The sequence below is a fragment of the Miscanthus floridulus genome, chromosome 12 (genome assembly GCF_019320115.1).
Source record: "Miscanthus floridulus cultivar M001 chromosome 12, ASM1932011v1, whole genome shotgun sequence".
Lineage (NCBI taxonomy): Eukaryota > Viridiplantae > Streptophyta > Magnoliopsida > Poales > Poaceae > Miscanthus > Miscanthus floridulus.
In genome coordinates, this window is record NC_089591.1 from 20,813,193 (window position 1) to 20,830,979 (window position 17,787).

Sequence of the window (17,787 nt, forward strand, 5' to 3'; positions counted from 1 at the left end):
ACATCAGCATACTGGTTGGCAGTCGTGATCATCTCGCCAATCCCTATGGGCGGCTTGCGGTTGAACTTGGAGCAAAGCTCGCAGTGATGGAGTCCTCAGATGAAGGCGGTGAAGACCTCAGCTTCCATGATATTAGGAATAGAATTCCTCATCTCAGAAAAGCATTAGATGTAGCTACGGAGGAGCTCGAATGGCTTCTGGTTGATGCAGTTCAGATCATGCTTGGTGCCCGGCCGAGTATACATAGCCATGTAATTGTCGGTGAAGACTTTTTTTAGCTCTTCCTAGGATCCGATGGAGTCTGGGGCAAGGCTTGTAAACCAGCTCATGGTGGCTGGCATGAGCATGATGGGAAGATAGTTTGCCATAACACTGGTATCTCCTCCGGCGGCGCAGACAATAGTGGCGTAAGCCTATAGCCACTGTGTTGGGTTCATCCTTTCTTCATAGGGCTCAACCCCAATGATCTTGAAACCATAGGGCCACTAAAGTGTTCGGAGCGCCCTTGTGAATGCTAGGGGCCCCTTGGGGTTGTCGGCGCTATCGTCTGCAGCGTTGCCATCGGTGAGCGGCTCGAGAGCTGAGTCCGGGTTACCGTACTCTTGCTCGTACTCCTAGCGGTGGCATACTTCTTCTTCATGGTGATCGAAGTGGTGTTCGTTGATACATCATCATGCATCTCAAAGATTGTTGAGGTGCACTCGAACGTCCTGGTCGAGTTGGTGGTGATGTTCAATGCGGTTGCCCCTACCTCCGCCCTAGAGGGGTTGCTTATCATCATGATGCTAGTCGATGAAGCGATGTGGGCAATGATCGGATCTTGTGGCGATTGATCGGTGAATCGAGGTTGTGGAGTAAGAAGGTCTCTAATCCTAGTGGATCTCATTGACCTGGCAATGCACCGCTTTAAGAATTGCGGCAACCTTTGGTGTCTGCGGGAGCCGAGCGAGCTCATTGGCAGCCATGGCCAGGTTGGCGCTTAGGGTCTTATAGATATCATGGCCATCAACACAGACAAACTCATCTCGAGGTTGCATTGGAGTGGCCTTCCTTGCGAGTCAAGCTGCTGCTCGACCCTTGCAAGGACAATCTCATTTGCTCGGCGCTGCGCGCGGTTGACGCTCTGGTTCTCACGAACGGTGCATTCCTCCTCGGTTTCGCCGTTCTTAGGGGGACTGTCGATGTAGACGTTGAAGATTGCGTCGCCACAGAATGGAGGGGGAAGAAGTAGTTCGGTGGTCATTTCGGCGGTGGTCTCCATAGAGCCCTGGGACTCGGAGTCTGGATTCTCCTCCAGGATGGTCTGGAGGGATGCTCCGGAGCATCGACCGACATGGAGCATGTTGATGGCTGGCGGAGGCTGGTCAGCAATCTAGATGGTAGGAGGATGGACATCTCCAACCTGGTCAGCGAGTCTACCCCTTAGGGCATCTTGGTAAGCGGTGGCGGCATTGTTGAACCCAAAGGGTAGAACTATAACCCCTGGAGTTTCCCGAGCAGCCTCTGATAGATCTAAATCGGAGGGTGGTCGGCGCTAAACTAGAGTGTCCAAAGCCGATTCTACGATGAAGAGACAATCGGTGAGCTTTAGACTAATCTGATCCATGGATGCGATCAGATCATCATTGTTGATCTACCTCCTCTAGTAGCGAGGAAGCAGGCGGTGAGTCGTCGATGAAGGCGACCTCGGAGGCGGTTCTAAGATCGGATCTACAGTCATAGGTGCGGGGTTGATCAGCGCAGAATTGATCTTCACTGGCTCAAGGAACTCTTTGACTCCATCAGCGTTGATGATCCATGAGATGGATCTGACCATGAAGATCTAGCCGGGCTGTGGGAGGGATGAAGAGCCTGCAGAAAAAGCCATCTTGTTCGACAAGGAAATGGCATGCACACCCCTACCTGACGCGCCAATTGTCGATAGAATATCGTCAACAGTCCTCCAAGGGGTATCCTATGAAGGTAGATTGATCGGCAGAGAAGCGTGTGATTAAGAATAAGAAGGCAATAGAGACACACGAGTTAGACAGGTTCAGGCCATCAGTATGACGTAATACCCTACTCCTGTGGTCTGTTGGTTTGTATTAGCTATCGTATGATATTGTGTGAATTTGGAGGGGTCCTTGCCCGCCTTATATAGTCCGGGGCAGGGTTACAAGTCGGTTAGATCTGAGAGATAACCGGAAACTAATAACAGATTATAGAAATCTTAGGATCATACATATCCTAATAGATCTCGTAGTATCTTCAGGATATCTTCCTGGTATCTTGCGAAAGATGCCGAGCAGAGTCGTACCCCACAAGGCTTTGTCTTGTGGGCTAGGCCGCCCCTAGGGGCATAGCCCATGTGGTCTGCCATAGGTATCTAGGGTCGTACCCCCCACAATGTGTATGTGTGCTAGCATTTTCACAAGCATTTTCAAAGGATTAGCCACTCAACTTGCCATGCCACTCGATCCTAGCAACGATGCAAAGTTAGATCACTCGAGTGGCACTAGATGACCGATATGCAAACAAGTTTGCCCCTCTTGATAGTACGGCTATCTATCCTAAACCCGGTCATAAACTTCTCTACACACCTATAACTGGTGAAATAAAATGCCCTAGGTTATATATTTGCCCTACGCATTCCATTCCATCTCCTCCAATGTCGATGCAACATATGCACCAACACGATCAACAATGATACGATCCACTTCATATCATCATATGATCATATTGGTTCATCGATCTTGACTTCACTTGCTTTTCACCGTTGCCTTCATCCATCGGCGCCAAGTCTTGCTCAAGCATCATCGCCACGCGGTCCATCGCTCCAAAGCCTCCAACTTGCCCTTCACGCTTACAACCGGTCCATCAAGCCAAGTCATGTCTTGATCTTCTCCACCTTGATCACATGACTCAATGTCATGTCTCATGTGCAATAAGCTCCTTCATCATCACATGTGTGAGCTTTGCAACATCTCCGAGTCATTTTCACCTCCATGGCATATGTTGCTCACACAAATGTACCTATGGACTAATCACCTGTGTATCTCACATAAACACAATTAGTGCACCTAGGGTTGTTACTCAATTACCAAAACCAAATAAGGACATTTCAACAGGCCAATTGCTTGACCTCATCCCTTGATTCTGTGGAACCGGTTCGTCGGCAGGGCGAGCCACACCTCATCCCTCGATTCTACGGGACCAGTTTGTCAGTAGACGGAGAGGGAAGATGAGCAATGACACTGTGTATTGAAATCTATTTGTTGAAAATGTAAAGGCGTGACCTGTTGTATAACAAACGAAAGCATCGGTATAGTCGGAGTGCGTGAAGGCTGTAAATTACGAACATAGATGACGGAGTTGGGACATCTGGAGTTAACAGGTGGTGGCGGTGGTGTTCCCAGCAGATGACGACTGGCGAGATAGGTTAGAGCCTCTGCATAGGTAAGGAATGCATATGTTGGGTGACGTGTGATATTATGAGGGCTTACGTGATTGTTGACCCGATTTTTGGGATGGATGGGGATCAAGGTCAGATTGTGAGCGTGGTTTCATGGATGGATGTTGATTAGGGTGAGATGGTGAGCGTGTGTGAGAACCACAGCATGAGCGTGAGAGTCGGAGGGCCACTTGTTGGTGTGGAAAAATATTACCAGGGGAGCACGCCGACCGTGAGACCCTTCGTGCTGTCAGTGGAGTGTGTGGAAAAATATTACCGGGGGAGCACGGCGACCAAGAGACCCTTCGTACTACCAGTGGAGCGCGTGGAAAAATATTACCAGGGGAGCACGACGATCGGGAGACCCTTCATGCTGCCAGTGGAGCGTGCGATCGAGAGACTGTTCTTGCTCCCGGATTGACGAGGACTTCTAGGCCATGTTTGGAATTTCTGCGGGCTGTATTATTTTCTTGCACAAGAGAAACCCCTTGTAAAACTTTTCCCTTGTAAATTTGCATTTGGTCTACTTGAATTATTTCTCAACTCTAAGCATGGCCACCCGTGTCGCTCAAGCCTGAACACCAAACTGTAGCTGACGCTGAGGCTATGCATGGCCATGAACTCTGCCTAGGTACTGTCGAGCTGCCAAACCCCCCTCCATCCGCTGCATGGCGCATCTCTGTGCACTAGATCTTAATGATACATACACCAGTAGCAGCACAATCTCTCTGCCATCCCCTGCTCCCTCATCGCTATCGAGGCTCCATAGCATGAGAAGAAAAGGAGATGGGCGGTGATGAGGTGATGGAGATTAGAAGCAATTCGAGGAATTTGCTGCGGATTTGGTCACCGTGGCCGTGGATTTGCTGATTTGGTCGATGTTCCTTGGATTTGCCCTTCAATGCTGCTAATTTGGTTGTCATTGTCGTAGATTCAATTGTGTCAATCCTCACTGCCGCTCGCCATGGATTTGCCCGCTGTCACAACCGATGTCGATGTACTCGTGCATGTCATGGATCCACCGGTCATAGTAGCCACCGCCAATGTGCTCTCCACGCCGAGGAATCAAGCTTCAAAACTATCGACCGCCGCTAAGGATGTTGCTGACGCGGGTTGCCTCCGATGCGGACGAGACCTGAGTTAAGACAAGCCCGATAGTTGTCGTAATATTTTCTCCAGGCCTCTTCACATGACAATTTTCTTCCGCCGGTTTTAGCCCAATCTGAGGGTAATTTAAGTAGGCTCACAATTCATCCAAACAGTATTTCCAAAACTTTGTTTGGATGTGCACATGTGTTAACGTGCATAAGACATTAGAGCAAAACTTAAATTAAAATTCACCCTACTCCACCACAATACATATAGACTGAGATGAATTGGACAGCATTAAAAAAAAGGCAAGGTCCAAAACAACCTTTCCAAACATGACCTTAGGCTAAAAAAAAAATCAACGGTACCTGCAGTCTGGCCCACGGGTCCTTCTTTCCGGTACGGCCCAGCCCGTCAAGCAGCGGCAGTTCTATTCCTAACAAAAACTTACAAGCAACAAACGCTTCCTCAATCTAAAAAAATTAAATAAAAAATAAGAGCAACAAACACTTCTCCGTTCCTTTCTTCCTCCGCACTCCACCTTCGCCGGCGTCGCCATGGACGCCGACCTCGTGCAGCGCTGCCTCGAGGCCGGCGGCCGCGACTTCCTCCTCGACCATACCTCCTCCCCTCCCTCTCCGACCTCCGCCTCCGCCGCTGCATCCTCCTCCATCCTCCAATCCCTCCCCCTCCACGTGGTAAACCTTCTCCCTCTCGTCTCTTCCTCTCATCATCCATTCCTCGATCTAATGTCCTAATCCCTTCCTCTACCTCTTTCCCCAGTCCTTCGACCGCGGGTACTACCTCCTCGTGAAGGCGATCCAGGAGCTGCGTGCGCGCAAGGACGGCCACGTCGTTACCGTCGGCATCGGCGGACCCACCGGCTCCGGCAAGACCAGGTATCGGCGGCGGCGTTATCCGTTCCCCTCGATTAATCGCGCCATTTTTTAGGGACGGTTGGTGATTTGTTGTTGCTAACGTGCTATTTGGTGGCTTTGTGCTGCGCAGCTTGGCTGAGAAGGTGGCGTCGGTGCTAGGGTGCGTCGTGATCGTCTCCATGGAGGACTACCGTACAGCAGCTGGTGGCGACGACGGCAGCAGCGACGTCGACGCCATCGATTTCGACGCACTTGCTAGCAACCTCCAGGTTGGGTCTCGGTCTTGCTCTTCACGACCCGTTGGGATTTGGGTGGGATTGGTTCGATGCTCACGAGCTGATTGCTTTAATGACGGGCCAGGGTCTGTTGAGAAATGGTGGGATTTAATGTTCTTGCCGATTGTAGCATTGGTAGGGCTAATTAATTTTGGGTTGGGGGAGTGGACTTGTTTGCCGAAACAGAAGTGTACAATGTTTTTCTTTTTGCTGTCAATTTCTTCCAGTCCTTTATGAGTTTGAATTGAATTGTAAAACCGTGTCCGCATAGGGTCACATTTGTTGAATTTGGGGTAAAAGGTTTTGCTATACGACTAGTTGACGATTACGTGGCAATTTAACAGCCTTTTGGACTTTGGTTATGATTCTCTAGTCATTGACTGCGAAGGGAAAAACAAATTGAACCTTTGCTTTTCAACTGTTAGCCAGCTGATAAATTGTGATTACATGCAACTGAATTAGAAGGGTATGTCTTATCCTTGTATTAGATCTTTGCAGTTTCCTTAGTAAGGCTGATTACACACAATGGTAATGAGGACATTTAGGCTTGAATATTTTCTTTTTCTGAAGCATTTTAGGGTTTTTTATTGTTAGGCATGATAAGAACTGAAATTATCTGATAAGATAAATAAAGTGCCAACAGTGTTATCTTCGACGGGAACTCACGTGCATCATCACCAAATAAATAGTGGTGCCAGTATATGTAAAATCCAGTCCCCTTGGTTCTGATCTAATAGCCTGTGAATTTATAATGCTTCAAATCTCTTAATTAGTATATTGGAACATGGAAATATGTAGCTTGTGCAAGATTTGACATCCCCAACCCTACCATGGCTTTGTAATGTTTTGGCTTTTGAAAATGTCGGTAGACTGGCTACCCATGGTTTTGGTATTTTACAGTGATGGTTTGCCACTTGATCTTTAGGGCCTGTTTGGCACAACTCTAGCTCCAAGATATGGCACCTCCCTGGCGTATCCGTGTTACATAGCCGAGATCTATGCTGCATCTATAGTTTGTAGATTAAATTAAAGTGGTTTAAATATTTTTATTTGATCTAAAACACAAATGAAATGAGTCATGTAAATGCACTTAACATGCCTGCAGCTCTAGATCTAGGATTTTCTAGAGCTACAGGTGACCAGGTCTAGGAAATCAGATTTCCTAGGGCTAGAGTTGTGCCACACAGGGCCTTATATGCATAGTTGTAGATTTGTCCAAAGTTTGTAAAAGTGACGTTTGCTTTTGTTAGGGGACTTAGCACAATTGATTGGCTCAATATTTCAGATGCTAATTGTGCAATTTTGATTTTATGCCATTTGTTTAGTTCAGGTGTTAATTGCACAAATTTTATTGATAACTTTCTGCCTATTTTTTGGTGTTGATTAGTGCCCTTACAGTCATGTCTATCGAGCAGGATCTTGTGAAGGGTAAAGATACAATGGTGCCACTAGTTGATTTTCAAGAGAAGAAACGCACTGGATGGAGACAACTGAGGATTTCTTCATCTGGAGTGGTGCAATATCTCAGCAATACATGCTATACTTCTCAAAATCTTTAACATGTCATTGTCTTCTGATACAAGTTCTTCTAGGTGATTGTCGATGGTGCGTATGCTCTGCTTTCAACGCTACGATCATTGCTTGATATCCGGGTTGCTGTGGTAAACATGATAATTGCTTACTTTCTATAAGTTACTTTTTTGAGACTTACATTCTCACAGAACAATAATATTACCTGTTATGTAACCATACAAGTTGCATATGAGTTTTCAGGTTGGTGGTGTTCATTTTAGCCTGCTTTCTAAAGTTCAGCATGATATTGGAGATTCTTGCTCATTGGACTATCTGATCGACAGTATATTTCCATTGTTTAGGAAGCACATTGAGCCAGACCTGCATCATGCACAAGTACTGCCTTTGTCTATGCATAGCTGTTATCTTTTTTAGATTTCTGAGTATCATTTGGTTCTTTGGTAATGATGTTTCCTAGTTATTTGCTGGTGCAGATTAGGATTGATAACAGCTTTGTCTGCTCATTTCGAGAACCGTACTACAAGCTAAAGTGCAAAAATGAGGTCAGCAAAGGATTACTGTTGATTAATAGTTTAATATAATACTCCCTCCGTCCACAAAAGGATGCAACTATTGGATTTGTGCAAGTCAAACTAGCTTAACTTTGACCAAGTTTATAGTGAATAGTATTAACATTTATGTCTCCAACTAGGTTTACTACGAAAATATATTTCATAATTAATTTAATGGTACTTATTTTGTATCATAAATGTTAGTACTTCTTTATATAACTTTGGTCAAACTTCAAATCATTTGACTCCTCGAAAAGTGAGAATTGCATCCTTTTGTGGATAGAGGAGAGTACTATTGTTAATATAAATATTCCTGTTTTTTTTCATGAAATATTCAATCACTTTGGTTTGATGATTTCTATTAATCTAATAGATTTGATTGGATGAAAGTTTATTTTTCATCTGTGGTGGTATTTTTCTTTTGATGTTGAATAATCATATGGTTCTTCCTTTTGAAATCAATGCTATTGTGTCTGCTTTCTCTCTTGTTAACCCTTGCACCAGTATTCTGATAACACTTCCTGCTATTTGGTTGGTAGTGCTAATATTATGCAACTAGCTTTAGTTAATAGTTAGTGTAGCACAACAAGAGGCAATACGGGGAAATGGGGAGCTGCAACTATGCCAGGTGCTGGCGCCAGCCAAGCTTATATAACGAACCTCATCTTCACATGATCACAATAATCAACAAATAGTTAAGAATTTGCTTGCTATCCCAGTTAGTTAAGGTTATTCCAGGTGTTGAGATTTGTGTATCCTATTCCTTAGACATATTGCTGTAAGTAGCTACATGTTGGGGCCTTGCCACGATTTGAGAGGATGCATCAATTGCAATTAAGGAGGAATATCATATGGAGTATGTAATTATACTTTGCCCTGGAACCCTGGTGTACTCATGCCTTAGCATGCTCTGCCACCGGACAGCTCCAGGGTGACAACCTTGTGCCTCCCATTTGTATTTCGTGCTCCGGTCCCATGTCAGCCTAAGAGAACTGGCCAACCAGAAACCAGGTTGCACTTTGAAGTATCCCATCCCACCTAAGATTCCTTGTATCAGAAGTTCTTCAGCCTGTTCGGTTGGCTGGTTCATGAAAAAGTACTGCTGGCTGGTTTGTGTGAGAGAAAAATACTGTTCCGGCTGGAAATTTACGATTGTTTACGACAAGCCACAGCCAAACGAACAGGCTGCTTAACTTGAAAACCCTTCAGTCATTTCAAGAATGATACCTTACTCTATGTGGGTACATGAATATGAAATCTATGGCTATTTTGTTCACCTTGACAGTAGAGTTTTGATTATGTATTGTTTTTCCTGTTTACTCCCTTCGCTAGTTTTGCCTGATCATTTGTGTTTTTCATCATAAAATACTGCTGTTTAACTATTCAGTGGAAAACTGACATGATGTATTCTTTATATTGAAATATTAATTTGGGAGTGCTGCTTCTGCAGACATGCATTTAGTATTGTGGTGCTTTGTCTACGCATTATCAAATCGAACTGTAAATTGCAAATGCTAAATGTGCAAAACGTTGATCTTGGAGAGCACAGTGCTTTCAGAAAATTGTACATGTGGCCAATGAGTAGTAGAAATGCGTAGTTATGGACCCCATGTTACATTTAAATATTGGGTTTGAAGTCCTTGACTGAATTAGGGGGTTTTATGCATTCTCATATTTCAACATTATCATAATAGCAGCCTACATTTCATTTTGGACTGTTTTATTTGTTTATTTATCTTCATATTGCAGTATGAACTTATGTGATTTTTGATGTGGTACACAATTTGTAGCTATGGTTAGTTGGTTACTCATTCCATCTTTTTATATTCTTTGGTTTTTTAACTTTTTGTGTTTTATTGTAGTCATCAGATGGCAAGAAGTTGTATTCTTTTGAACATAATAAAGCAGAAACTGAGAAGTGAGTTCATGTTTCCTCTTCACCCTCTTAATTTATTTGTCCACTCGGCTGGAGTTGTTCAGAGAGTTTAAGGTTGTCAATATTGTGATATAGGTTGTAGGAGTGTACATTCCTGCAATTGTACAGTTTGGTGCCTTGGACTTAACCTAGATCGGTCAATGGATATGACCTTAATAGAATCATTAACTATTTGTGCTCAGGATTGTTATCATGTTTAATATCTGCTATTAATAGCTGATGGCTGCCTCCTAGGTTCCTGCCCAGCGTGCAAGAGACTCCTGAGATCTTGTGATCTCTTCCTTCTGCACCCTCTAATTTCCGCTGTCCTCCTTCCATGGCTCATGAGGCGTTATCTCCCACTGCCGCATCTGCTGCCGCTGCACAGGCTGAGCACGAGCAAGCCGCCACAATCGGGCGTACGGCAGCCGCCGCCACGGCCAAGGAGAAGGCCGACCTGGAGGAGGTCGCTGCGGTTGCTGCCCGTGCAGCAGCTGCCACCCAGTAGCGCGTCCTTGCCACTCGAAGCAGAGCATGCCGCGATCGCCTCGCCCTCTGTTGCTGATGCCGCTACGCATGCCGCTGGCTGCCGCTGCTTGTGACCGCGTGACCATGGCAAAGGCCACCCTAGAGGTAGCTGCCGCCGCTGCCACGCGTGTGGCCGCAGACGCACATGTAGTCGTCCGCGCTGCCCTCTACACCCTTGAAGAGGAATATGCCGCCGCCACTGCTCTGGAATGTGCAGCTACCGCGACTCGTGAGCGCGTTGCCCTGTCTCGCCTAGATGATGCCGGGTGGATTACCAGCGCTGCCAGCAACGACGATGCCCGCACACCATATCGACTTCGATGAAATTATGTGTTGAACCAGAGTCCAGCAAGGCGATGAATGTGTGGGGGCCTAACTTGGCGTAGACCTTGATGGATTGGTATCTCAGAGCCGACACCCATGAGCACCATGAGGGAGAGGCTGGATCCCTCGTGGAAGGTGCGAAGTCCCCCTTCGTATTATCTGAGTCCATGACCTCAATGATGAACAACTTTTTTGCAATGGTGTCCTATGATGTACCGGGGATCACAGTAGTAGCACAAGCCATTGGCCCGACGCTGGGAACTGCTCGCTGTGGATATTGTTGCGGCTGTTAGAGGTAGACACAGGTTTGGGGCTAGATATTTTCCATTACTTAGCCCTGCCACAAACCATGGCAGGTTGGGGATACATATAGAGTAGCATACTTGGTCCTTAAGAAAGGATTAAACATATCCCAACTTCTAAAGTTGATGCTATTAGGATAAGAAGATAAGGGTGCTGACATAGTCACCAACTACTCTAGATAAGCACAAGAGTTATAGAGGTCTATCATTCTCCCCCTAAGTCTTGTGTGGTGCCTTCTGGGGAATTTGAGCCATCCCAATCCTGGCGTGAAGCTCTTGGAACTTGACCTGCCCAAGGGACTTGGTGAGGAAGTCGGCGAGCTAGTCCTGGGTGTTGATGTAGCCGGCCTTGATGCTCCCCTCATCCAAGCAGCTTCTGATGAAGTGGTACTTGATCCTGATATGCTTGCTTCGTTCATGGAAGACGGGGTTCTTCGCCAAGGCCAAGGCGGACTTGCTGTCCACCCTGAGCTCCGCTGCTTGTGTGGCTTTGCCAAGGAGATCGCCTAGCAGCCGAGCCAGCCAGAGCCTGAGTCGAAGCGGTAGTGGCAGCGCTCTGCCTCCAGCTGCACCACCTGCTCCCGCTGCCGCTGGCCTCTAGCTCGCGCTTGACGCGTGGATCCCGCGAGCCTCGCGCGTTCACATCGCGTCTGTCCCACGCGTCGCGCGTCTGCGTCACGGTTGCCCGTCTCACGTCCGCCTAGGCCGCCCGCATCGCGTTGCGGAGCAGCAGCAGCCGCTGCCACCGCTTGAGCAGCCACCGCGGCCTCGTTGGTCGCCTCGGCGGCCCGCTCGGCTGCAAGCTTGGCGGCCGCAAGCCGCTCCGCCCAAGTAGCCACTGTGGCCCAGCCCGCCGCCTCCTGCTCCCGCCGCTCCGCCTCCTCGATGCGCGCTGCGTGCACGTCCGCCTCCCTAGCCGCGTGTGCGTCGTCCGTCGCCGGTCTCGTGCTGATGCCTGCCGGCGCCGCCCGCTGGAGGTAGTCGACTCGTGGGAGATGGAGTGGGTGCGGTTGGACCGGTGACTCATGGCGACGGGATTGGTTGTTGCCGATGCGTGCATCGACGATGGCATCCTAGGCATCCTTGGCGGTCATCCTCTGGCGGAACAGCAGCAAGAAGGGCCTCCAGTGCCCACCTATCCTCGGTGAAGTCGGCGTCGCCGTACTGCACCACGTCCCTCATGTGTCGCGCCTGCACCTTCACTTTCACCACCATAGACCACTCGGTGTAGTTGGTCTTGGTGAGCATAGGCCATCCGCTGCTGGTGCCGGAATCCTTGACGACGGTCTGGACAATGGTAGGGGAACTGCGCCGGCTATGGCGACTGCGGCGCCTGTCCGGGGAATGGGAGGCGTGCCGCCTGTGAGGGATCCGCGCGCCAGCGTCCCGTTCGCCCTGCTCCCAGTCATCCAGGTCGCGTCCGTATTGCGCTAGTGCCTCTAGCGCAACGAAGTCCCGCTCTGCCTCCAGCCGCACCGCCTGCTCCTTTGCCGCTGGGCCTCTAGCTCGCGCTTGACGCGTGGATCCCGCGCGCATCGCGCGTCCGTCCCACGCATGTCACGCGTCCGTGTCGCGGTCGCCCGCCTTACATCCGCCTAGGCTGCCTGCATCACGTCGCAGAGCGGCAGTAGCCGCCGCCGCTGCCTGAGCAGCCGCCGCGGCCTCCCTGGCCGTCTCATCAGCTCGCTCAGCTGCAAGCTCGGCAGCCGCGAGCCGCTCCGCCCGAGCAGCCACCGCCGCCTGGTCCGCCGCCTCCTGTTCCCGCCGTTCCGCCTTCTCGGTGCGCGCTGCATGCGCGTCCGCCTCCCTGGTCGTGTGTGCGTCGTTCGCCGCTGGTCTCGTGCGGTTGCCTGCCGGCTCCGCACGCTGGAGGTAGTCGACTCGTGGGAGATGGAGTGGGAGCGGTTGGACCGGTGACCCATGGCGACGGGATTGGGATGGGGTAAGGTAGAACCCATTGAACTTAGGCTCTAGATACCATTTGTTAGAGATAAACACAAGTTTGGGGCTATATTTTCCATTACTTAGCCTTGCCACAAACCATGGCAGGTTGGGGATACATATAGAGTAGCATATTTGTCCTTAAGAGAGGTTCACAACATATTCCAACTACTAATGTAGATGCTATTAGGATAAGAAGATAAGGGTGCTGTCACAGCCACCAACTACTATAGATAAGCACAAGAGTTATAAAGGTCTATCATTCTCCCCCTAAGTCTTGTGTGGTGCCTTATGGGGAATTTGAGTTGTACCAATCCTGGCGCGAAGCTTTTGGAACTTGACCTGCCCAAGGGACTTGGTGAGGAAGTCGGCGAGATGGTCCTGGGTGTTGATGTAGCTGGCCATGATGCTCCCCTCATCCAAGCAGCTTCTGATGAAGTGGCACTTGATCCTGATATGCTTGCTGCGCTCATGGAAGACGGGGTTTTTTCACCAAGGCCAAGGCGGACTTGCTGTCCACCCTGAGCTCCACTGCTTGTGCGTCTCTGCCAAGGAGATCGCCCAGCAGCCGAGGCAGCCACAGAGCCTGAGTCGAAGTGGTAGTGGCAGCGATGTACTCCGCCTCGCAACTGGATAGAGCTACCACCTGTTGCTTAACCAACTGCCAGCTGATCAGACACTTGTCGAGGAAGAACAGCGGGACTGGTGTTCTTGCTTGTGTTATGTCGCCGGTGAGGTCGCTGTCGCTGTACCCGATGAAGTGCTTCGCGCCGGGGCACATCGGGTAGTGCAAGCCGTAGTCGGAGGTGCCCGCGACGTAGCGAAGGATCCTTTTGACAGCCTGTTGATGCTCCGCCGTCGGTCGCTAGCGAACGCCTGGTTCGGCCTATTGATGCTCATACGCCGTGGTCAGCATGACGGCGTTGTTGAGGGTCTGCGGTAGACGAAGTGCAACATCGGTCTTGAGAGGATTTTGGAGCCTGGCCAGGAATAGCTGGACCTGATACGACTCCGTGAGTTCCGCGTCGTGGCGCTCCAAGGTCAGGAATCGATCGGAGTAATCGAGCACCGATCCCGTGCAATGGAGCGTGGCAATCTCTTCGGTCATGGGCTGCCCTAAGCGCTGGAGAACAAGTTGTGCAAAGCGGCTCCACGATGGGGCATCTCCGGTGAACTCTAGCCGATAGTACCAGAGTTGGGCTGTGCCAGTCAGGGGCAACGACTCATACCACACCTTGCGGTGTTATGGCATGTGTTGACCATGTGTTGACCCTGGAAGAACGTCTTGCAACAGTTGAACCAAGGGAGGATCCTCCTTGCCGTCGGACACCGGGAAATCCAGCTTGGCCCTGGGGTGGAAGCGAATGGTCATCGAGATCATTGTAGTCTTGTGCTGCGCGGCGAACGTAGTGGCCATCGCGTGCATCCTGCTATGGGTCCCAATGGTCGTGGTTGTTCCTAGGCTATGGGCGTAGTCGCAGGAGGCGGTGGCTAGCGCCCCAAGTCCTGCCTATTGTCGTCGGACTCTAGCGCCGGGTAGATAGGGAGCTTGCCCTCACAGCGAGGGTGGTCTAGGCAACTTACTACAAGATTCAGTGCGTGGACTTGCTCGGCGGTCTTGAAGGCAGAGGCATGTAGCGTGATGACTTTCTCTGGAGGCCATCGAGTTTCTTGGCAAAGGGGATTAAGTGGTTTGAGAGTGGTGAACTGTGTGGTATGGTCGGTGAGCTTGGCCACAACGTCCACGAGAGTTGTGGCCATTTGGTCAGCCGCGGCAGTAAGGTGTTGTCACCCATGGAGATGGAACCAGAGCTATCTGATAGCAGGCTGTCACAAGCAGAGGAAGGAGGATGATTGGTGCTGGGAATATGGCGTACTCCCGTGTCCCAAAATAAATGCAACTCAAGAATTTGAAATTTGTCTCCAAAAGAATGCTACTGAGACCTGCCTGTCAAAAGATGACGCAGTGTCCGGATGCTTCTCGTCCACACAAACCACAACACTGGAAAAAACAGCCGGCAACTGGAATGTACTAGCAGGAATGAGGAAAGGATGAGGCTGATATTTACAGAGGAAGGGGCATTTTTGTAATTTTGCACCTAGCATTGGTTTGTGTGCCCAACCCTAGAATTGCATTTAATCTGGGACAGAGGGAGTAGCTTATAATCAAATGCAGTGACAGGACGCGGCCTTGGACCTCGACGTTGCGGCGGAGCAATGGTGGAACTCAACGTCGCGCTAAGAAGGCAGCGCCAAGAGGAACTAGAGATAGATCAATCTAATGCCTAACTAACTATGCTGGATCAGAGGCTTATATTCTACCCATGTCCAGCCACACAAAGGGCTAACCGAATCTGTTACACCTAAAAATATGACAGGTTTTCATCCAAAGGATTCGTGCGCGCGCCTAAAACTATACGGAATCGTCTACACTCCACTCTGCTCCGTTGATCCCCTGATATGCAATATGAAACCATACTGTGCATGCCCACATGCAAACATGCAAACCTGCTACTTGCATGCCCACACGTCACGCATTGGAAGACTTGATAAAGGCTGCCCACCACTTAGCCACGTTGCGAAAGACCTGAAGATGGATGTTCTTGGGCTCGACATCAGCCACAAACTCATCGGCAGATGGCGACGCGAAGAAACGGGCAACACGGAGGCCGGCGTCCAGCCTTTTTTTTCCGGAATACGAAGGAGAGCTGCTTATCATTGCATTAGGATAGGGGAAAAAAGGAAGGCTCAGGATAGCTAATACAAAACTCACAGCACACCACACACACCTCAGGATTTTTCTGTTACAAACGCGCCTGTTCTTAATAAGAAACGACCAAAACCTCAACTATAGGAGCCTCGCGTGCCTCCGTCGCACCGCCAGCAGCTTCATCACGCTGCCGCACATCAACATCCAACCTGTTGGCGAGGCCTGACATGCGTAGAACTTGCATGGGCGCTTGAGCAGGAGGAGCGCGCACATGGTGATGCGGCGGTCAGCGTCGGGAGGAGCTCCACGAGAACTTAGACATTGCCCACCTCCATGGCCTTGGCGTGCGAGCGCGCTGTGACGTCGAGGAGCACATCTAGCGTGGGGGATCTCAGCCTCGCTGAAGCATCATCGGACAGGAGCTCGAGGGACTTGATCAAGTTCTCGACGTGTACACCAGGCCGTCAAACGGAGACCGTGTCGATCGCGAAACCGAGACCGTCCGGCGCCGTCAAACTGAGATTGTGTCAATCGCGAAACTGAGGCTGCTGCGCCCGTCAAATTATGTTAATTGAACATGAATCATAAAGATGGATCTGACTATAAATGGAATGTTGCGAATATTTTGTTCAAAGTATTGTTTTTTGGAAGCAGCCTCTCTGCAGATTTTGCGGGGGGAAGGCTTGCCTCGGTTTTTCCCTTCCCCAGACCCCACTTATGTGGGAGCCTCCGGCACTGGGTCTGCCCTTTTTTTTATTGTTTTCTGGAAATACTTGAACACAGTCAAATTTAAATTATCGTGGTACTATTTTCCTCCGGTGCAACGCACGGGCATGATTCTAGTAAATAAAACAAACTAAAAGCAAATCTATCTATCGTATATGATAGTATCTCTAGGCAGGCATCTGCATATCGTCCTTCTTGTTACACTGGCCATATTGAAGGCCCCACATGACTGTTTTCTAATGTATTCCTGACTCCAAACTAACTTAGCATTAATATACAATTTGTTGATACCTCTACTCTTTTAGTTTAATTTTGTTGCACAATGCATGTCTGTTTTTTTTCTTTTAAGGAGAAAAAAAAATCTCAGACTTATATGGGGTAGCACATGTTCACATTCACAATCAATGCTGTAGACTGTAACTGAAAATGCATGTGCAAAAAATCCATGTTTTCAATTTTCATTTTAAATATATATGATTTTAAGTCTGGCAGGATCATAATTTTATGATTGATTACAGTCAAATGGTAAAGATACTACCTAGATCAGGATCCTGACAGCCTTTTTAAAGTTCCCTTGTACCTTCATCAAGGTTTTTAGTTTGTGACAACTGTTTTTTCAATTATTCCAGCTTTATTGAGATGTACCTTAGGCCACCTTTTGCTTCTGAAGAAATGAAGATTGATGATTGGATTAAGGTTAGGCAATGTGGAATAAGATACTACCTATCTCTCGGAGACCAGAGGATTGTTGACAAGTACTTCATAATCCGTCCAAAAGCTGAGTTTGAGGTATACACTGATCTTCAAAGGATCTGTTTTGTGTTTCCTTAAGTTGTTGAGTACTGAAAACTTGCATTGGTTTGTCATTCTGGCAAAAGAATAGGTGTGGCTTACTAAGGTGAAACAGTATGTACTGCCAGTGTTTAGAGCACAGTGCAAACTAACAGTATCTTCACTCAGGCATGCATAGATGTTAGGCTATTTTCCTCAAATATGCAGGAGTGCTGTTACATGCGCAACAACACATACTCAAAACTATGGTTACATTAGTGCCCTGGAAATAAAATGAATTATCACATCTAGTAGGCATTGAGGAACTTCACAGCAAGCTGTGCTTGCCCTTTGTATACTTGGTGATGCTTTGTGGAAAATGCAACTGTTGCCTTCTTTTCATATCAACCAAAAGCTCCCAGAGTTATTGGAATGAGCACAGGGCTTTGACTTGTAACAGGGGGCGACTGAGGGCCAGAGTCAAGCCCTGACTGCTCTATGCTTGGTAGAGGAGATTGAGGGAAATAGATTTGAAAGCAATGGTAATACACGAGAGAACAGTAGATTGATTAGGGCCTGTAGAGTACAGGGGCATATACAGGCAAGGATGATCTACGGTTGGTTTATAGAAGGTATAACTAATGTCAGATATCCTTGCCTATTATGTCTAATGATCAAGCTATAGAAAACCATGGCGGGCTCAAGGCCCAGATGCGTACAACCGTGAGCAGCCCGAATCAAGTCGTTGCGGGCCTCTAGGAAGGTGGGGATGGGACGCCTAAACTGAAGGTGCATGCGAATAGAGAGGCAAAGT

The 17,787-nt window shown here is 48.6% G+C and overlaps 1 pseudogene; it reads left to right on the top strand.

Moving 5' to 3' along the window:
• Window positions 1–5,005: 5,005 nt before the first annotated feature.
• LOC136498644 (uncharacterized) overlaps window positions 5,006–17,787 on the top strand; it is a 59,067-nt pseudogene continuing 46,285 nt past the window's right edge.